The sequence below is a fragment of the Plodia interpunctella genome, chromosome 13 (genome assembly GCF_027563975.2).
Source record: "Plodia interpunctella isolate USDA-ARS_2022_Savannah chromosome 13, ilPloInte3.2, whole genome shotgun sequence".
NCBI classification, from domain to species: Eukaryota; Metazoa; Arthropoda; class Insecta; order Lepidoptera; family Pyralidae; genus Plodia; species Plodia interpunctella.
Window position 1 is genome coordinate 1,831,271 of NC_071306.1, and position 23,756 is coordinate 1,855,026.

The following is a 23,756-nucleotide window of genomic DNA, read 5'->3' on the forward strand; positions in this document are numbered from 1 at the left end:
GCGTGGTCATCCAACGATATATTCATAATCGGCAACGCGCATGCGTCTGCTCTCCATCAAATATAGGCATGCGAATGCCTATAATTCTCTACTTAGAGTGAGTTGCACCAATCAACTTTGTCGTTGATTTTAACTTGCGCTCCACCGACATTTAGATAAAATGGCGTAGTTTACGTTTTTCTGCGCAGGTTAAAGTTAACGGTGCAACCCACTCTTACAAATTAATATAAAGAAATGGATTTCACTGTTTCTCGAACGGGACCCTTAAAAAATGGAAACTCGACAATCTGAAACATGTCAGATAATTTAACATCTTTAATTGTTCACTTCCAAAGCATACCTCGTTTCTATTTCATCTTTATTTATCACGGAATAAGATTCTTTATGGTACGGGCAAAAATTTCGGGTGCAAATTTTAAGTTTGTATCATTGTCATTCATTATTTCGCTGTCACGCCGTAATGACAAATCTGTATTTCCAATTTTGTTGTTTATTTAAGTTATTACATTTTTAGATGAAATACTTACATATTAGACCGACCGAGGTATGTAAATGTTATAAAATATATATGTATCGTAGTGATAGTATCCCGTAACACAAGTCTTGAACTTACTTCAGGGCTAGCTCAATCTGTATGAGAAATCACACTTGGCACTTTTATTAATTTTCTCAAAATCCTGGAAAAACAATACTCTTTTCGCAATAGAGAAAGGAACCAAACAGAGAAAGTTTAACTTTTCTCTGGCAACTTTAAGTTACTTTGTCCACTTAGGACAAGGATGGTAGATCTATTTTTCTCATCTAAGCGTTTTTCTGGTCGCATTCACGGCTTTGGTGCCCTCAAGCCTCAGATCCTTCTTAATACCTTCACAATGTACCACGCTGCACGTAGATTACATATATTGATAGCGCTGCCTTGCTGCGTTTGTCGCACATCTAGGACACCGTGTCAACAATGCTACAAAAAAGTATCAGGTGTTGGATCCATTCATCGGCAATTTTAGAACGTTTCAGGGACATGTTTACTTTTCTGACCTTCTAAAGATGTCGACACAGACCTCACTTTAGAATAATGTTATCGTATGAATTGGTCACTTTCTCGTAAAGTTTTTCTACCTGTGATAAAAATTATAACACACTGAAATTCACGCTTTGCTATAAAGTGCGCCAAATTATAACACACTGAAATTGACGCTTTGCTAAAGTGTGCTAAATTATAACACACTGAAATTGACGCTTTGCTAAAGTGTGCTAAATTATAACACACTGAAATTGACGCTTTGCTAAAGTGTGCTAAATTATAACAAACTGAAATTGACGCTTTGCTAAAGTGTCAATTTCAGTGTGTTATAATTTTTATCACAGGTAGAAAACAATCGTGAGTTATGTAGTCTTTGTAATTTATTAATGAGTGAGTATATGCAGTATACATACTACGTGTCGCTATGCCCATAGGTCATGTCCATATTTCTTTTATCTATGGTCGTGTCATAGTAATGCCAGATGCCTTTTGAAAAGTTCTCGTATCATTCGTGATATATATAGCGAAAAGTAAAATAAAAATTTTAGACAAATAAATTATTAATTAATTATCAAAGTCAGGCTAATTGATTAAATAGGCTTGTTAAGGGTTTTTGTTATACATGACACACATGCTTATTAACTAATTTTCTGGAATCTAGCGAGAATCGAATCCACGGCCCTATCTATACGGAACTGTGCTCTTCCCGATCGATTCCAGATTTTTTTCATCTCATTATTATATTCAAAAGTAAGTCGTATGAGCAAAAAAAAATTATACAAATTGAAAAAGCCTTGTAGCAAGCCGTTAAAATCTACGTTGTTTTGTTTTTACAATAAACATTTTATTGTGGTCAGTTCGTATTTATTTAATTTCCGTTGAAATTAAAATGAGCGCTAATTTAATTTCGTTCGTCGCAAACAATTCAGTTTTCAATCAATGGGTTATATTTTCAAAGTGACTGGTTTTTTGTAACGTAAACGGTAAAATATCACCAAAGGTAGGCTTTCACCAATGGGCCACTATACAAAAAGAGATGCTGAACCTGGAGCAGAGTTTTCTGGCGCAGGTGCACAAGGGAAATGGCGTAAGGGATGAAGAAGAATTAATAGAATATCAAAATTCAAATTACTCCTGTGGAAATTCCGGGACAGACGGTACCAAAAAAATTGTTCCGTTATCGATAGGAATATTGAGTTGCAAGTAAGAGAGACAAGTTAAATAAAAGCTTGTAAATATGTACACTTGTAACTTGTAAACAGTAAATATGTACGACGTGCTCCGCTCCACTTTTCAACTAACTGTGTCAGACAGTCTACCCCGTAAGGAGTATAGACGTGATACTGTATCTAGTAATTTATTAACCAATATCACACATACATTCATGCATAGTAACAAAATTGCAAAAGATTGAATATATGTGTTTGCATAATTGCGTAAATTCTGGACGAATTTCTGTTTTTGGGATACAACCCATCCATCATTTTTAAGAGTGACCCACGAATTTGGCATGTACAGTGCTGATTTTTCAATGCAGTAAATAAAACCTCTCATATAAAGTAAGCAATGTTCATTCAATCGCGTCTCAACAAATCTGTTTTCGCCGTCATCGTCTCCTTTTATATCAATCTTTTTAAACCCCGACGCAAAAAAAGGGGTGGTATAAGTTTGACCGCTAAGTGTGTCTGTCTGTGTACGTGGCACCGTAGCTCATCAACGGGTGAACCGGTTTGGATGTGGTTTTTTTAATTTATAGCTAATTATGCTGTGGTTCTTAGATATGTTTGATCGAAATCGGTTCGGCCGTTCAAAAGTTTATAATAAAAGTCGGGTTTTTTTTTAATTTGTAACTAAGTATAAAGTAGGAAGAATATTATTTTTTTTGTGTTACTAAATACTGCAATGTATACAGTTAAAGCGACTAAAGTAATCACAGAATCCTTTTGTTTAATTGAAGGGATGGACATTCAGCCTTAGTTTAATTAAATTTACCAAAGAAAACAGGCCGAGATAAGTCTATATTCCTGGATATAGCGGGATTAAAGGGACTGCATGACGTTTGTAACAATTTGAACGTCGACGACTTGAGAGCCGGCTTAAATTAAAATGAAACGAAAGGGAATTTCGGACGGGGTGCCAGTTTCAACCTAACATTACTCGCCATTTTTAAACCCCGACGCAAAAAGAGGGGTGTTATAAGTTTGACCGCTAAGTGTGTGTGTCTGTATACCTGGCACCGTAGCAGATCAACGGGTGAACCGAATTGGATGCGATTTTTTTTTATTTGATAGCTAATTTTATGCGGTGGTTCTTAGAGATGTTTGATCGAAATCGGTTCGGCCGTTCAAAAGTTTAGCTAAATTAATATTAAAAGTCGGGGTTTTTTTTGTAATTTGCCTAATAAATAATCTTCACCGGTCTCGATCTCATATTCCGGCGAGCAAACGTGGCTCTAGCATATTACAAAAAAAAATACAACTCGCTTTCCGTGCCTCACCAGATTTAAAAGAAGCTAATATCCTAACATATTATAAAACAAAGGACTCTACCGCGTCTCTCTGTCTGTCTGTTCGTGATAAACTAAAAATCTACTGCACGGATTTCCATACCGTTTTCACCAATAGATAGAGTGATTCCTGAGAAAAGTTTATTGATATAATTTATTATGTTATTACCCGAACGAAGTCGGGACGGGCCGCTAGTAATTAATAATTATGACAATGCCTTCACAATAGGTATTTCACACGCAATTTTTGTTGGAGGTTTCTTATTATCAATTTAACTGGCTGATATTATATACCTATTTATATGTGACAGGTTTACATAGTTATGTAAAAATAACAAACAATAAAAAAATGTGTGTTAACATTGTCACAATGTGGTCACCGTGAATTTCATAGCAAAATCTCAGTAATTTTATCGCTTAGGTACTCTGTAAGACTGGTAAACATATATGATCTTTTCACGTCAATAACAAGTCATTAAAACGTAAAATTTCTGATTAAATACTTTGCCTCTCATTCGTAACAAAGTTAAAGCGTACTTTAAGCTGAAGCGGTGGTGGTGTAATGGTTAAGACGCCCGCCTGTGGATCGAAAGGACCCAGGTTCGAATCCCACTCATGCCACATGAGTTTGTATACCAATCTGACTCATGTATAGTAGTTTTCATCGACCACCACTTGCTTCCGGTGTAGGAAAACATCGTGAGGAAACCTGCACACTGGTTGATTCTTATTAACTTGTGTGTGAAATGGAGAAGGCAATGGCAAACCACTCCACAATTTCAAATATTATAAAGTGCTATAGTGACAAAGTGTACGCGACAACTCATTCATTAATAAAAACTAAAATAGTACGTCAACACTCACACAAGCGGATTCCAATGTAACAGACAGGGAAAGACTACATCAATGAAAATTCAATGAACTTCTGTATTCCTGGTGCAACGGATTTATTTGAGTCAGTTTTATTTGGGCACAGAAGAAACAGTGAACAGTTTCGTTAAAGTGAACAGTTATAGTAAACAGTGTTACAGTTTCAGTGAACAGTTTTCAGTTAGTGTTCAGTCTGTCTTTTAGAAACAGTACAGTGCAGTGATACCAGTACCTAGAGAGTGCACAGTGATTATTAAAAGTGATGAAGTTCATCGTATTAATTACAGATAGAGACTGTGTATATGTATAGACAGTAATTGATAGACAGTGATAGTTTATAAATAGAATAGTGCATAGACTAAGAATATAGTATACTATAGTTATAGACAAAAAATCCTGGACTGTGAAAATCCGTGCATTTTCTTACTTCTATTTATTAGTGCACCTATGGTAGTGCTAAAAGACACCTAGGCGAGTCTACGATTAGCCTGTGTCCTGCACACAAAGATACTTAAGAGTATGTTTTAACTTTTTTTAGCAATAGGTAACAGGGTTTGATTCTGGATGCCAACAGTGAGCCCCCACCTCAGCCGTAAGCAGTGAGTGACGCATTTAAAATACAATTCATCTCACTATATGATCTCTTTGTCGTGTAGCTGCTTATTATTCTTATGCCACTCGGTTCCACTCCCGAAGGAATTCGGGGATAAAAAATGTGATAACTCTTTGTACTATTACTAATACAATTTTTATTAATATCTCTTCTTCATAGTGGTATTCCTCATGGCTGGGGATCGTGGTCATTACGACGAATGAAACACACATAACTACTTTCTTGGCACTATTAATGGAGTGGTTTGCCATTGCCTTCTCCATTTCACACACGAGTTGATAATCAATCAGAGTGCCAGTTTTCTCACGATGTTTTCCTTCACCGGAATCAAGTGGTGGTCGATGAAAACTACTACACATGAGTCAGATTGGTATACAAACTCATGTGGCACGAGTAGGATTCGAACCTGGGACCTTTCGGTTCACAGGCGTGCGTCTTAACCATTACACCAGCATCGCATCATTATTAATATACGCTTATTATTAATATACAGTATTTTAACTTAAATTATTCAAATTCCTTAGAGTAGTTAAGACTATAAAAACGTATTTTTCAAGCGTATTAATGCTAGCTAAGTGTAGAATTCGCAGACTGGCCTCATCACCACCTCGACCACGGCGGCTTCATGAAATAAACACTCAGATTTCGCCACCCGCCAAACCTATGTAATATATAAATCTGTGTGACCAACCAAAGACTAAATAAAATGTTTAAGTGACCGAAGATTATAACCAACTAAATTCTATAAAAGATTCCCATACAAAATGGCAGCGGTCGGGCATGTCATGAGTAATAAAAAATGTCTGTTATTTTATTATGTTTTGTCCGGTTTTGTTCTCATGTATTTCTAATAAGCACATCTCTTTCTTGAGCGAAATGGAAGATATGTTGGGGTCTATAGCTTTCTCTTTCTACGCGGCGAACGTTCGCAGCATCTGGGTGATGAATTATTAACATTCAAACCGCGCAATTGCATTCCGCTGCAACTGCACTCAGTTCCATCAGTTTATCTCTCTGCAACTTGCGCCGTGAATTGTGCTATATAAATTATTTATTTTTCACGGGTTTCCATTGTTTTGATATCACAACTTCCTTATCCTAAATTATATTATAAATGCGAAGGTAAATTTGTTTGTTTATTTGTTTTGTTACCCCTTCACGGTCTATCTACTCAATCAATCTTATTGAAGTTCTGCATACATATAGTTTAAAGTAAAGAAAAGGATATAGGGTATCTTTCGTCTCGGAAAAATAATTACTCCCGCGGGAAATCACGATAGGACGAGTACATCCTTCCTAACACTACTAATCCGTTCTTTAAGGCACGTTAAGCCGTTGGTCCAATTCGCAATGGGCCAGCGTGGTGGATACACTGAACTATCCCCACAGTGGGGACGTTAAAATTCGCTGAAGACATCCCTCCTTATAGTCGTATTCTTTACGGGGTGTCATTATTACGTGAAATGGCAAAACACACACAATTCTTGGCAATATTAATGGTGTGGTTTGCCATTGCCTTCTCCATTTCATATATTAAATGATGGATAAACTACTTAGAGTGCAGGTTTCCACACGATGACAGGATTATTTGATGGGTCGACTTATAAATTGTCAGTTTAACACCAAAATACTCGATGTTCATACTTCGTCGATATTCTAACATGTAAACATGAGTGGACCAAGTAAATCCATGTTGGAAATACAAAAAAGTCATTAACTAACTGTGCTTCTGGGTTCCCCTCCTGTGGGAATTCGGGGTAAAATCTATTATTGCTGTATTTCATTCCATGAGCAACTATCTATACCAAATTTCATCGAAATAAACTTGGTAGTTTTTTGCGTTGAGTAATAAAATGATCAACCATTATTTTTTAACGCATTACTGCTTACACTGGTGTCAGATTTTATTCAAGTCTGTTAAAAACATCTTATATGACTTTTTACGACTGCCTACAGACGTCTAGTGGTCGCATACATATTGTGGCAAGTAGTCACATACACAATTGTGAACTTAAACTGTCAACAAAGCAGTATTTGTTAAATCAGTTATCAGGTTAGAAGTTAGAATCTCCTAGATTATCGATATCGTTAGAATACAATTTAAACCGCCACTATACATACAACATTCATCAAACTGTAAAACAAACACGCCTGTATAATAATGTAGGAGCTATCCATCAGATTGATCGTTAATCGCAATCACACAAAGTGCTCGTGTGATTTTAATCGATTCATTTCATTCCGTGGCCGAGTTCCGTATATCTCGTTCCGTTGATAGACAGCCGCAGCGTGTTGCCGAATAGAATTTGGCGCAAGTGTAAATCGATTTGATATCAGTGTCTAGCGCGTTACTACTGAATGAATATAAGGGCAACTCCATGCTGGTGTGGAAGCGAATAAATATGGAAAATTGATGAAATATTATCCTTACATATTATAAATAAATAAATATATTAGGACAAATCACACAGATTGAGTTAGCCCCAAAGTTCGAGACTTGTGTTATGGTATCTACCTACTAACTCAACTATCTACTAACTCAACGATACTATATTTTATTAAATAAACATCCAAGAACCGGGCCAATCAGAAAAAGATCATTTTCCATTAGGACCCGACCGGAGATCGAACCCGGGACCACTCGGTTCAGTGGCGAGCACTCCGTGGCGCAATGGTTTACCATTCATCGTCATCGTCATCGATTCATCAATTTATTATAAAACATCCTTATCCATTCTCCCTTACATATTATAAAACAAAGTCCTCTGGCGCGGCTTTCTGTTCGCAATAAACTCAAAAAACTACTACACGGATTTTCATGCGGTTTTCACCAATAGATAGTGTGATTCCTGAGGAAGGTTTAGGTGTATAATTTATGATTTAATGCTGCCCGTCCCGGCTTCGTTCAGTAAAATAGTTTAACTACTATTTATTGAGTGTATAACACACTCAATAAATAGTAATTAAACTGTTTTATTATATGTATTGATGATTGAAGTTGATATATAGAAATTATTGTTGATAATTGTATTCCAATACGGTAGTGTGAATAACGAGCACAAAAATGTCAAGACCGAACCCAGCTAAATCACTTTTGTGTCAAAAACATTATTCTCTTGTCCGCTACAGACAGATCCACGAACGCGTTTGAATGTAGATTTATGGGGGCTCAAGTATCGGCCTAGCTGATCCCGGCCTCCGAGGCAACACATATCGTAACCATTTACTGAATAAGAAATTAGAAACTGTACTAAAATGTTATGTTCTTGTGGCGACACTAATGCAATATTTTGTAAATTACGAACAATCTTATCCCATCCCACTAATATTGTAAAGCCGAAATTTTGTGAATATGTGTGTTACTTTATCACGCTGTTACGGCTGGGCCAATTTTTATGAAATTTGGGGGTAAATTTGGGCATAAGGTATTTTTTATTCCGAAACTACGCTATTCCTTTAGGATTTACTCAAAAAGTCTGATAGTCAATTATGACGCTTTATAAAGTAGATGACGCTACGGTGCATAAAAACGTACTGCCGGTCCATTGTCGTCGAACACTTCGCCAAACTTTGACAGATTCGTTATACATGGCTGGTTTTACGTTATGGTAAATAAAAGCACTCATACTAACTACGCAACGCAATGTTCACGCATTCGCGTCGGCATGTGACTGAGTTTGGCGACAGTGTGGAGTTGGCATTTTATTTTTATTAATTACGCGGGCAACACCACGTGATGCAGCTAGTTTTTATCCAAATTTAAATGGTAATCTTTGTAACTCATCCAGTTTTCATAATTGTTCCATCAAATCAATGATAAAGAATACTTTTTATTACGAAATTCTCACGAAAGCGAAGCCCCGGAGTCTAGTCCAGAGAATATAAGCACTGTCATTCAACGTGACAATGCTCTCAGCCAGCACGGACTGGCATTTTTAAATCAGTAAATATATGTAAATTATTCTTATATTTTTTTAAATAGTTTTAACTAGTATTTTTTTTAGTTGTAGTATAATGTAAAAAAATATTATGTTAAGATTGTTGTGTAGGTAATTTAAAAATAAATAAATTAACAATTACCTACAAAGGTTATTGGCTTATTAACCAAATTGGTATATTTACCAAAGGCAAGAATCTCCAGTGTGGCGGCATTCTAACCTCACTCGCAAAACCCAGTTTACGGGAGGAGAACTATCATCTCCTCCCAATATTGGAGAATTTGTCTTGAGCGATGCACTACTTCGTTACTTTGCCCAGCCCTGGGGGGCTACCACGAAACATAAAATACGTAGCACGTCATTGTGACCACACGTTGCCACTTTTTTCCACGATGTTTACACGATATGGGTTAAGGAGAGCATGTGGACGTTAATAAATAAATAAATATATATATATATATATTAGTCACACACTGTGTACTTACATTGTTATATTACTGATAAAAAATTATACATAAATTTATATTTAAAAAATGGTAAGCCCTTCTGGCATAATAGGGACCAACACTGTTTGAATGAGTTTCTTTCGGCATTTCTTCTCAGCAGTGGTCGTTCCGAAATGCTAGTAGTTTGTAGCTTTGGTAAACATCGTTTAATTTAGAATATGACGTGAAAAGGTGCCTGTGAAGGTCTAATTTCTGAATAAATGATTTGATTTTGATTTGATTTTGATTTCACACAGATTGAGTTAGCCCCAAAGTAAGCTCGAGACTTGCGTTATGGGATACTAACTCAACGGTATCAAATATCCAAGTCGCGGGCCAATCAGAAAAAGATCATTTCCCATCATGACCCGGCCGGGGAACGAACCCGGGACCTGTCGGTTCAGTGGCAAGCCGTTTAATACCACCCAGATCGAAAACATATAACGTGCTACGTGTTTTTGTAGATTTCATTTAATTTGTAATCAAACGTTGCCACTTAAACCCTACCTATTCTCGCTTGTTCTATCGAAGAATTTTAGAAGAAATTTTCCAGTCGCCGAATTACTTTCCATGAATCAATGTATAAAAAATTTGACGTGCAGCCAGGATCAGCTCCCAACGACGGAACCCCTCAACGAACATGGAAATCCGATCGATAAATGGACACAGACATTTACTGTATGGACAGGATTTTTTGACAATAAAAGCTTGTGGCAAAAAATATATTTTTTTAAATCTATTTATTTTGAATGGCAGCATATCATGTTATTTCTGTGGCTAAGAGCCACAGAAATATGGAGCGATTCTATCGTTAAACCACAACTAGCAGCAGTTTTTCAACACTTCTATTCTGTTTTTATTTTAAATTCTACACTCGACTGTGTATATTACGTTGCATGCTTCGCAACGATTACGTTTGCGGCGAGTTCCCGGCCAGCAAGTCATAGCGGGACGTTATTAATTTCAACTAGAACATGTAATATAATGTCTGCGGTTACGTTGGAACTCGTACGAAGAAGCTGCAAAATTCAGTGTAACATATTACGTACTTTACTTTGTTGAATATGCACCTTTTCTCCATTATTTATAAAGTCTTTCCATCACTTAAGTGCAATTAAAGTCGGTGGTGGTGATGTATTGCTTAAAATACCCGCGTGCGGCTCGAAAGGTCTCAGGTTCGTATCCTATCGTATCGTATTTTCATAGACCGCTACTTGCTTCCGGTGAAAGAAAATATCATGAGGAAACCTGCACGCGGGTGGACGGTTTAGTTCACTAGCGGCGAAAAGTTTCGGCGACTACCTGCCACTAAATGGCGGTAAGTAGTCGCAAAAGTCATGTCCGATTGCTTTTAGGCGACTCGTATAAAATCTGACACCAGTGTTAGCAATAACACACTCGATATGACGTTTATGTCGCTACAGTACATAGTCTTGCATTTTACAGTTTTGTCTTAACCATACTACTAACTAAGAAAGAAAAAAAAAGTTTAGCCTAAAATAAAATTTCAAAAATGGGTACATCGAATCATGTGAGACGTCAAAAGATGCGCCTCCGTTACCGTGACAAGATTCTATAACCTGTCAACGAGGGTCCGGTAGAAAAAATTTGGAAAAATCGACAAAAAGTTTGCATTTGAACTAATTTGTATGAAAAAATCAGATGAAAGTGCAGCGAAAATATTGTGTTTCCTGCGAAACGGTTTGTTATTATTTTCCCATTGCAATACCAAATAATACGGCCAAGATTGGTTGATAAACAGCTGTGTGTGACAATGTGATAGCTGGCAACACCAGCCATCACATTGTTTTTCACTATATTTTATGCCAGATATTGCCACTAGTTAATATATCTGCATCCTACAAAAGTAACTATATAACGATACAACTCTGACAATGAAACAAGATGGAGGCATTCAAGACTTAACTACAATTTCCTAGCGATGATCAATCACTTAGTTACCACTGTAACAATGCAACTGCTTTTCTGTGATATAATATTTACTGCGAAATACATTAATGCTTCAATTGGAATAATGTTTTCTGCGTTGCAAAGACTACGCGCATTGGACGTCGATATACGCGATAGTTTAACAATAAAGATGCAGTTTGTGAAGATGAAGCGGTAGAAGTCTGCAGATGCGAGCAAGGCTTGATATATGGCAAGTTGGTTGACTAAATGTTTATTTCGTGGATTTAGTCAGGTTCAACTATAGTGTGTCCAACTTCGGGCTGACAAATTAGTGCTTCAGATAACATTACACTATATATATATATATATATACTAGTTTCATCCGTTACCGTGATATTAATATTGATCATCACTCTCATATCTGCATGTCCCCGGTTGCGTTCGGGGTTGTCAAGCCGCGAATCCCGGGATCAGAGTAAAAAACAGCCGTCGGAGTTTTGAAGATTCGGCTGTGATTTTACAACCCGCCGCCCGCCTGATGTCGACCCTCCATGGGAATGCTATTGTTGCCTATCAGCTGCCTAGGCTGTGTGTCTCTTAATTGCCTCGTACAACATCCACGGCAGGATATGTAGTGGTGCTATTTTAGGACGGAATAACACGCCTCATAATATTGATGATGTAAGTTATGAAAATTGATTGATCTGGGAAAAATGTAATAGAAGAAATTATAACTACTGAAATAAATAAACAAATCATATTATATTCGTCTGGGAGTGAAGGAAAAACATAACCACACAGCGCCATACATAACCACAAAGTCGATCAAGGGGAAGGGTTACAAATTTTATATTCTTCTCATAAGCGAAGGGCTAGCAAATTGTCACTATTTAATCTCAATTCTATAAAACCGCCATACAGCTAAACGTGGCCTTTGAATTTAGCTGCTCTTGGCTCTGTCTACTCCGTAAGATACAAAGACGTAAGTAGTATAGATATGTGAAACAAATTCCACCCTCTAATATTCAATTGCATGTTGTTATACGTGTACAATTGTAAATTATTATTATTATTGTAAACTATTATTATTCAAGTAGGAATGTTGTTGTAGCCACCGCAGAGTCGAAAACGATCACAATGATTTAGATTCAAAATTATTTCGCCGAGACTACATTAAAGGAAAACCGTAGCCGAGGCGAAACCAAACAATTTACACAAATTTAGGGAAATGTACAAAGCCGGCGGCATAAAGAAAATGAGAAGAAGGGAAAACCGCTTAATTTCTGATAATAATAAATTTATTATTTTGCACGTCGTAGCGGATACCTTTATTGGCTGTTTAAATCCCATTGCAGGGCAAAAGCCTCTCCCCTAACATCTTAAAGGAAGGCCTAGGACAAGATAAATCGGATGACATCAAAAAATTCCACAATGAATGGCAATGCCAAATTCCACCCGAGACATAGGGACATAGCGACATTATATATATAATTACATTGCAAGTTAAATAAAAACACAAGTTTTATTTACACACTAGTCCGTAAAATTACGACAAAAATTGTTTTATCTGAGTATTATCATCAAATAAATTGTTTAAAGTAAGTATGATTACTCTTATGAATCAATAAACTATTAGAGATGCTTATAAAATAAATCTAAATTTACAAAATTTATTCGAAATTTTGTCTTTCTTTTTATGCGGTTGACTGTACAATCATTAAATTAAATAAATATATACAGGTGGATTTTAATTTCGAGCGAGTTAAGAATATTCCACTACAGTTTTAAACCAGATCTCAGCTGCATTATAGAAAGTTGCCCCGTATACAAATTTTATTCGCCCAATTACCCACGACTCCAATTAAAGTAATTTTATGTCGCGTGCAAAATACTCTGAAACTTTAGCGAAAACAGTATAGATTTGAAATGTTTACCGCGTATTTTCAATGTTCAGTTTGGGGCATTTCATCTATATGCCAACTAATATTATAAATGTGAAAGTAAGTTTGTTTGTTTGTTACCATTTCACGCGTTATCTACTCAACCAATCTTCTTGAAATTTCGCATAGGTACATACAATTAAAAGTATGGAGAAGGACGTAGGGTTTCATCCCTTAAAAACCATTGTTCTCGTGGAATTTGGGAAAATCCTGTATTCTATTAAGGGTGGCGCACTAGATGGCTTTGTGTGTGTTTCAAATGCGCTATGGATATTTTGTTTCAACTTGGGATAGTTGCCATTATAATACGAAGAAAATTCCCGAGGACATTTATATAGATAAATGTCCCGAGGACAGCTATAGTCATGCGTAAATTTCATTTTTCTTCTTTGTGTGTGCTCTCCAACGATATCAAAATTATATTTTCCCGCATAAGTGTTGTGCCACGACAAAAGCCGATGGCAAAATAGAACTACAATACCTACTATTTTAACCCCTTTTTTTAAAGGAGAGTTAATTTCAAGTTTAACGTGTCTGTATTATATCTGTATGTCTGTCCGTGGCATCGTGGCAGACAAACGGCTGACCGATTTTGATCTATTTTAGATCTACTTTTTTACTTTGAAGAGGATTAATTAAGAGTTTTCTTAAAGTTGTGTTTGGAAAATGTGTATTCAGCCGGTTGGAAACTATTAGCTCTTTTCTAGCAGAAGAGAGGACGCCAGCAACTTCGCAGTCGGGGATTTCTTAATTTTAACTTTAATTTTTATTACTTTTTTCTTGTTAATCTAAGACAGATAGGCTCTCCGTAGTTTGTGTATTAGACTTATATGTAACTAGATGTTGCCCGGGGCTTCGCTCCCGTGAGAAGTTTGAGATAAAATAGCAATCTTGGATAATGTGCCTTTCTAATAGTGAAATTGGTTCGATAGTTTCTCAATGTCACAAACACTTACCTCTTTATAATAATAATATAAATATACCTATATTTCATTGAATATTATTTTATTTATCATAAATATTTATATCCAGGTCTAGTATATAAAATTGAATTTATTTAGTTACGTGGTTTGGTAAATTCTGAAACGAGTTGAGAGTGAAAAATTAATATCTCGGCATTTACGATATTTGTAGAGTAGTTTGCCATTGTATTCTCCATAATACAAAGCTAACTATGCCACACTTAACAATGTGACTTCAATACACATCTTCACAAAGACCCAATCACCAGCTGTTGACTCAGCCCAGCTCAATAGGCGTTATCAAGATTACCCAGCATTACTCTGGACATATTGACCGTTACTAAGCCCTGTTTAATCACATCTTCTGACCTTGAAGCAATAATTTGTAACCCAAAGTTATTAATTCTGATTCCAACTTCAATTTACAAATCGACCACCGCTCCGTAGCCTAATGCTCATCATGGCGGACTACTGCACTGGAGGTCCCGGGTTCGATTCCCGGTCAGGTCATGATGGAAAAGGATATTTTCAGATTGACCGTTAGTGTCCCGTAACATAAGTCTCGAACTTACTTTGGGGCTAACTTAATCTGTACGATTTGTCAAAATAGATATAATTTATACTAGCTGCGCCCCGGGGCAGTTTTTACAAATATTGAAAATATTTTGAAGTGGTTTAAAAAATTAAAATTAGTTTGTTAAAAAACGTTCCACAAATAGATTGAACCCAAATTTAGTACTGTCAGTGTCTTTACCAACCTGTAAGTATGGGTCCACACAGAAGCCATCCAGAAGCAATCAAGCTTCGTTTAAACAAAAAACAAATATTTTAATTTTTTCGTCAAAACTCTGAGAAAAGTAATTAAGCATATAATTACAAAGAGAAGAAACTTTTAATGAGAACATTCTCTCTCAGGAATCAGCGTAAAAACAAACCTTATAATTATTTGAATATTTGCTGCAAAGCTGCAAAGGCAATGTGTCCCGCACGAATCCACGGGAAGAGTGGTCCTAGAATGGGACCACCACTAACAACCCCACGTATCAATACTCCGATGCTTTTGTGCAATGATCGAACTGATGAGACTTTTTCGCATCATTAGTTCGATGATTCAGAAAACCTAAGGCATTTAGTTCGACAGAGTGTACTATAGATATAAATGCAATAGAAGAATAGCATGGAAATCTACCGACGCCAAAACTCAATTGCTCTTTCTATCGTCACGCAAAGAGATACGAAGAATCTAAAAGCGATAATCCTCAAAGAAAATATATTTGCAAAGGAAAATCTAAAATTACCGCATTAAATTTTCGCGACTCCACTATCCAGTCAATTAGATAAAGGTTCGCCAAACAATTTTCTGCTTTATTACTGGTGGTGGTTAAGAGTAAATTCGATTGTCATGGAAATTCCGTGACAGTACAAGCATTAGCTATTCCTTTTAGTCCCGTGGGATATCGGTCTGTGAAACTATTAATAGTCTCAACTTAAGATTGGAAATTTTATTTATAATTAGGTACCTATACCTAATTGTTCGTTACGAAACTAATAGGTAGTTAAAATAAAATACTTGGAACTAAGAATTAAATAATTATATTTTTCTTTGTTCTTACAAATTGGTATAATGAAAAACAGAAATCGAATCGAATGACAGGAAAAAAAACAATAGAAATAAACTAGATTTGTAGTGCGCGCGCAGGAATAAAATTTAAATTGTCGTGTTCGATAGCCATTGGCTGCCGCGCGAGGAGTCGCGGGCGGGACGTGCCTAGTGTTGTGGTGTACTGGCGTAGACATCCACTAATTATTCATAATCTTTTCGGTACAAGAAGCTGTGACACTAAACAAATCACATAACTTGTAACCAAAATGGTGTTTTTATAAAAAAACCTGTTGGTAACTCGTCGTTTTGTTATACATGTCACAAATGCTTTTCGATTTTGTAATTTATAATGTGTTGAAAAAATTCTGGAATCGATCGGAAGTTAAGCCTACGCTACTGCATTACCGAAAATACCTCTCACTTGTCCTATGGGTGTGTTGATCATGGAATTAGTAGGTACTCGTACGAATAAATATATTACGACAAATCACACAAATTGAGCTAGCCCCAAAGTAAGTTCGAGACTTGTGTTATGTGATACTAACTCAACGATACTATATAAACATCCAAGACCCGGGCCAATCAGAAAAAGATCATTTTCCATAATGACCCGACCGGGGATCGAACCCGGGACCTCTCGGCCACCGAGGTCGTCACGAAGTACATACTAAATCCATGGTGTTGTTTTACTCTCTAATGAAAGTACTGTACATCGCGAGTCGCCGTAAGACATAAAGAGATGAATTGATTCGGGCAACCTAGTCTCGAGAGTTTGGTTATGAACACTGTCCCTTTAGGCAGTGGCTTACTTAAGTTCGATTTTCGCTCGATTCAAAAGTTTTTATCTCATTATTATTTACAAAACCAGTAACTGATGTATCTTCTATATTCCTATGATTTTTATTAATATATTAAATTAATTAAATCCAACAATACGTTTAATAGTACATGCTAACTAATATTATAAATACGAAAGTGAGTTTGTTTACGTTTGTAGCGTGAAGAGTCACAGACTCTCTATCTACTTAACCAATCTTCTTGAAAATTTGCATACAAGTAGTTAAGGACATAGGGTACATTTCATCCCGGAAAAATAACTGTTCCCGTGGGAAATTGACGCGGGCGAAGCCGCGGGCAAAAGCTAGTGCGTACATATTGAGAACCAAAACATTTTTATCTATCTATATATCAAAACCTATTAAATTTCATCCAACATTGTATTGTATTGTATTGTACAGAGGGGATTATTTCAAAATTAACCCAGTTTGGTTCTGAGCTGAATTAGTAATCGAATGATATAAGCTGAGAGTGGGGCTCGGCTATATGAATTAATTGAACGCGTTTCATTCTCGATTAGAATTTTCATATTGTAAGTCTCTCTCATCTAAATGTTTCATCCAGCTTCGAAGCCCGGGAACCGCTTAGAAAAAGTTTAGAGTATTTATAGCGGAGTCTACCGCCCTTAACCATATCATTACATAGTATACAAGTTAATTAGTTAGACAAATTAAAAAACCCACGACTTTCAATATTCATTTCGCCACAACTTTTGAAAGACTGAACCGATTTTGATCAAACATATCTAAGAACCACCGCATAAAAATTTGCTATCAAATAAAAAAAACCGCATCCAATTCGGTTTACCCGTTAATGAGCTACGGTGCCACGTACACAGACAGACACATTTAGTGATCAAACTTATAACACCCCTCTTTTTGCGTCGGGGGTTAAAAACAAAGTAGCCGCTGCGGTGGTGGTGTAATGGTTAAGACGCCCGCCTGTGGATCGAAAGGTCCCAGGTTCGAATCCTACTGGTGGCACATGTAGTAGTTTTCATCGACCACCACTTGCTTCCGGTGAAGGAAAACATCGTGAGGAAACCTGCACACTGGTTGATTCTTATTAACTTGTGTGTGAAATGGAGAAGGCAATGGCAAACCACTCCATTAATAATACCAAGAAAGTTGTCATGTGTGTTTCATTCCACGTAATAACAACGACCTTCAGCCATGAATAATACGACTATGAAGAATAGCCGCTGCAATGTTTGTCTGTCTGTCCCTATGTATGCTAGATGTTTAAATCTACGCAACGGATTTTGAAGCGGATAAAATACATCTTTACACTTTAAATTATTGTGTAAGAATTTCGAGATAAAAAGCGTTTTTATATTACTTATGTAGTTAAGTACACAAGTTAAGGTGTACGTTATTAACTCGTGTACTTCACTACATAAGTACATTTTATACTAATAAAACAAAGTTGCTTTCCGCTATGTATGCTTATATCTTTAAAACTACGCAACGTATTTTGATGCGCGTTTTTTTAATAGATAGAGTGATTCAAGAGGAAGGTTTATATTCATATTTAGTATCAGCATTATACCCGTGCGGCGCCGGGACGGGTCGCTAGTGATTTCACAGAAACCCACCAAGTAAACTTGACTTGATTGAGCAACAAACATACTAGTATCCATCCATCATAAACTTTCGTCGGTCATGGGATGGGTGACCAAAAATTTCTTGAGGGCTTCGGACGGAACGTTAAGCCGTACGTTTCGATTGTATTTGCAGTCGTTAAAATCTTAAAATTAAAACAGCTGGCGTTGTGGGTAATGACCCATACTCTTTATCCATTCATAAGAAAGCCATGCGCTCCATCAGTTTATATGTGTTGACTTTTGTTTATTATACTCTGATATTAGATATCTTTCACACACAGCTCCATAGTGATATTACTCACAAGGTTAGAGGTAAATACGAATATATACGCATATATATACTTGTACACATGTTACACAGGGTGTGTTTAAATGGATTACTTGTAAGTCACGGACGCAGAGTGTACGGATTATAGGATTCGCGCGGTATTTTCGTTTAGGTACTACGTGAACTTATTAAATACACTCATTGTATATATAGACAATTTATAATCACAGACATTCAATAGTACATGAATTAAATGTCTGTGTTTATAATACAAAGCTCATCTGTACTTTAAATTGTATTCTTTTTTTTTTATTTTTGTTTAATTTCACTTAAATTATGCATATATTTCAATATAAATAAATTCATGAATTCATAAAGGTTATAATAACAAAAATCTGTGTGATTTTGCGGCTTTGCGGGCCTAGCCCATGCCCCAGGCTAACCAAAGCAAACTCGTGATAAACATATATATATACACAAACATCCAAGATAATATAAAACATAATTTTCTGTCTTGACCTGACCGAGGATCGAACCCGGGACCTCTGATGGAGCAGCCCGTCATTATAAGTTCGTCAAATTATAACTACGTAAGTTAAAGTTGTAAGATCCAGTTAGAAATCGGAAGAAGTCCATCCTTCATAAAGTATTGGAACAAACATATATTCATATAAAACAATAATTATATAAAACATATATCTAAATCAAACACCATTGTTACTTGACCTATAAAATTGAGCAAATAATATCAACGCGAGTTCCAAAGAAATTTTAACTCACAAAAGATATCTACAAAAGTTTTGTTTTAACGAACTTAAGTACCAACAAAGCGACAGTGATCTTGTACAGACAGAATTTTGAATAAAATGACAAATAGAAGTGCAAAATTATCTGCCGCACAGCTCAGACCTCACTGTTAACATTTAATATTGACGTCTCGCATGGCGTAACGCCGCGTTGTCGCATTTATCGCTTACCTACATTGGATAAGGAAATTCAGAACTTAAGTACAGACAGATTTTGATCAGGTTAAAGCTAACGTCAAAGTTGACTGGTGCAAACCGCGTATACTCGTAATTAAGCCGAGAACGAGATAATATAACTTAGATACCGCAAAAATAGGAATCGAAACCAATTTATTTATTATCATTAAATATAAATACAACTGTTAATGAAGCACCTTCTCATCCATCATCACCCCCCCCTCCTCTCCCCTCCCCCCACTCTTCCCCCGGTTTGATTACAATTTAATTACGCACCTGATTCCGCTAAGTTCGCCCCGATGAGATTTCCATTTGCGCAAAAACATATTCCCTAAAGAACATTATAAATGAACAGAGGGGTATTTTTAATGCCTGATAAAAATAAGGGTTATTTATATAAAAAAATTTAGACTTGTATTATTTGTTTCCTGTTGTATCTGTCTGTCTGTCGGTTGTAAGTGTATACGATTCTAGAGATATTTTCATGTCATCGCAATGTGTTATTGTTTTCAAATTTAGTTGAAATTATAGGTGACGTAGATGGACAATATACAATATTTTTTTGCTATTTCAGTTATACTTAAAAAAATTATTTTAATCACAAAATAGAATTAAGAATAAATATATGTCTTTATTTAATAAGGTTTGTATTAACTAGGTATATATTCAAAATCAGAAAAGATTACAAATAAGAATCCTATCCCACTAATATTATAAAGACGAAGTATGTTTGTTACTTCTTCACGTTCAAGTGGCTGGGCTAATTTTAATCCAATTTAGTAATGAAGTAGATACCTTGGATTAGCATATAGGATAATTTTTATCCCGAAAGTTTCCGATTCCCGATGGATTTTGCCAAATTGTCTGATAGTCAATGCCGTTTTAGTCACTGGTTCACTGCCTTCAGATGGGATCGAAATATATACAAAATAATCCCAAAAATATCTCGTCTCACTACAAGTGCTCTTCATTTAATTACCGTGAAAAGCCGGGTAAATTCGCGGAACACGGATAGTGTACAGTCAAACGCATATAAAATCGACCTTCATGGATCTCTATGTCGGGGTTATGGTGGCGCATTTGTAATCAATCCGAATTGGTTCGCGTGCTGTTGACTGTACCGCGCCGTTATTACCATAATTTAAGCACTAATTCGGGTGGAAAAGGCTTCCATTTGCAATTCATGGTGTTTTCCAAGGGGGGATTGGCACGCAATCGATAAAAACTTGTCGTCGAACATGATTAACTATTTTTCGAAAGCAGATGAAGGAAAAAGAAGATGCTTGACAGTTTTTCAAAGACACAAATATATGCAAAAACAAAACAATACAAAATAAGCGTTTTTAAGCTAACTTATTTCGGTTCAAACAAAAGAGCTTTTATAATATTTCCAAATCAAAGCTACAACGAGCTTTGTAACTTGAAGTTTGTGAGAGTTGCGCCGGTGAAACTTTCGATAATGGTGATAAACTTTTTACATAAACTTTTGTGTTTATTTCTGACAAAGGAGTCAAAAAGAAAACACATTTTCGTTTCATTAAATGTGTTGCGATAAAAGTTGTAAAATATAGAAATACTTACACCCCCGTGAATCAGCCTAAAATTATGTAAAATATGCAGCAAAATTCAGATTTCATTTGAAAATAATATGTTTTATTTATTTCAGTGAATACAGATCACTAGATATTGATTTTTGATCGTGTACGTTGTTATACTGTTAGATAAAACATATATAAAAAACAATAATGCTAAGCCCTTCTGGCATGATAGGGACCAACCATGTTTAAATGATTTCCTTTCGGCATTTCTTCTCAACAGTGGTCGTAAAAAAATGCCAGTAATTTGTAGCTTTTTTTGTAGAAATTTCTATATAAAATTTCGACGTGAAAAAGTGCCTGCGAACGTCTTATTCTAATCATCTAAAAATAAGTTTGTGTTTCTTATTTGTTCGTTAATTACCTCTTCACGCTTTATCAGCTCAACCTTGAAATTTTGCACACATGTAGTATGAAGTATGGAGAAGAACATAGGCTACGTTTCATCGCGGAATATAAATGATCCCGTGGGAAATCCACGCGGGCGAAGCCGCTAGCAAAAGCTAGTGTCTGAATAAACGATTTGATTTCTCGAAGTAAAATATTTAATTAGCCGAAGCTCCTTGTGAAGTTATTAAGCAATTCCCACTAAATGTCACGAACTAAAAATGGCAAAAGCCTTCCTAGAATGGACTAAGTAATTTTGTTAGACGTTAGCTTTTGAAACTTAATTTGATCGTCTCAAAGCAACTGCTATAGCTCCCTGGGGCCGTTGACAATTTATTTTAGTAGCAAACACGTTTGTCAAGTGGGCCAGTGATCTCGGGAAAACTGTTTAACTCTAAGTTAGATCAAGTCAGACAAACTTTACTAGTTTGTGGATAATTATAGACTATGTTTACACCCTTCTAAATCGGAATTACTCAGTAAAAGTATTGTATGTGTGGCAGCTAAAATTTATAACAAAATTCCACAACAAGTTAAAGATCAGAATTTAAATTTATTTAAAAAGCACCTCAGGTCCTTTCTGATTGATAAATGTTATTATAATTTGAACAATATTTTTAATGATAGACTCAGATAAAAATTTAGTTAATTTAGCTAATTTTATTTATTCGATTTTGTTTTGTGGGATGATAGCATGATGTCTATTTAAATTTACATAGTGGATGGACAGTGAAACATATTGGTTTAAGTTTTTCCTTTCACACCACATTGTATAAAAATGTAAACTCATGTTTTTGCAAATAAATAATCTATGTCTTTGTTTGTTTTGTGTTTTGTCTTACGAAAAATAATACTTATTTGCGTATCTATTACTACAAATTCAGATATTACAGTATTATGTTACGTATACATCCATCATAACCAATATTATAAAGAGAAATAATGAATGAAAACTTAAAAAGAATGGACGAATTTTGAAAAAAAAAATTGAACGGAGACATACAAAACCTTCAGTAGTAAAAAGGCTATTTTATATTATGGTTTTATCTTAATTTATATATATATATATATTGAAAACTACAAAGCCAATAAAGATTAAATTTGGCAGGAAAGTACATTATGATTAGAAAACGTCAGCTAAGAAAGGTCTTTTGAAGAATCCAGCTCTAGGGGAGTGAAGTAGGGGTTGCAATTGTAAAACTTGTTTCGTGAAGTGAAAACTTCTTTAGCGGCGTTGTACACTTTTTGTGATGGGTAGAAAATATTAAACTCTCAGGACACGTGATCTGATCGAAAGTTCGTAAGACGTAAAAAATTAACAACGTTAATATTCAAGTTTTCATTTCTGCCGCCACTCCCGAAGTGCAATACGTTTTTTAAAGACATATTAATGTCGGTAAAGTCGCGGGCAAAGGCTAGTAATATTATAAGTGTGACAGTTTGTTCATTTGTCATTCTTTCAGGTCAAACCGGCACATCGGATTGAGGTTATGTTTGGAGATTGGGAGCTGGAGTGTATCATAAAGTTAATCTAAAGGCGGAACAACTAAATAAATGTTTTTGAACACCTTTTCAATTCTTATATCGAAACGTCAACACCTTAATGCTACATAATATTTCAGTTACAGTTAGATCATTATAGTTAGCCTGCTTTATAAATGAAAAATCTTTTTTGGTTTGCTATGGTTATGCCAATACCGTCACCATAAAAGTACCTACTTATGACGGTATCATTCACTTATTAAAGTGAAAATGTCCTTAAAACTAAAGTCTACGGTACCTAGGTCAATTGACTAAATCAATTTACACGTACCTATTTATGTGTAAGTAAATCCATTATATGAACCTTTAAAATAACTATTTTTTGGGTGAGGAAAGTAGTAATGTAAAATATTCACATAGGTACTCCTTCGACGACCTAAATCGTCAGTCCATTACGAAATTTGCAGACCAAAATCCAAGAAAATCTTGCATTTACACTTTGGTAGAATTCAGGGCCTATTTCAGATAAGGCATTGCTTAAGGGAATTCTTGCATTTTAGAAAATCATTTTCCATTACACATCCCGGTACTGCGGGACTTGGCTTTTGTGGCAGCGCGAGGTAAACACGAATGAAAGACCCGCCCAAATTGAATATTATTCGATATTCGCTTTGAAAGTATCGATAGATTTGTAGATTTTCAGTTACCGATCTCTGTGTCTGTTTATTGTCATATAGGTATGCCAATAAAAT

General features: G+C 35.7%; 1 long non-coding RNA gene across 1 annotated transcript; it reads left to right on the top strand.

Moving 5' to 3' along the window:
* Window positions 1-488: 488 nt before the first annotated feature.
* On the top strand, window positions 489-23,091 carry LOC128674598 (uncharacterized). Its single transcript, XR_008405181.1, has 3 exons — window positions 489-544; window positions 4,949-4,996; window positions 22,986-23,091. It is a non-coding gene; the product is annotated as an uncharacterized LOC128674598 (long non-coding RNA).
* The last annotated feature ends 665 nt before the right edge of the window (window positions 23,092-23,756 follow it).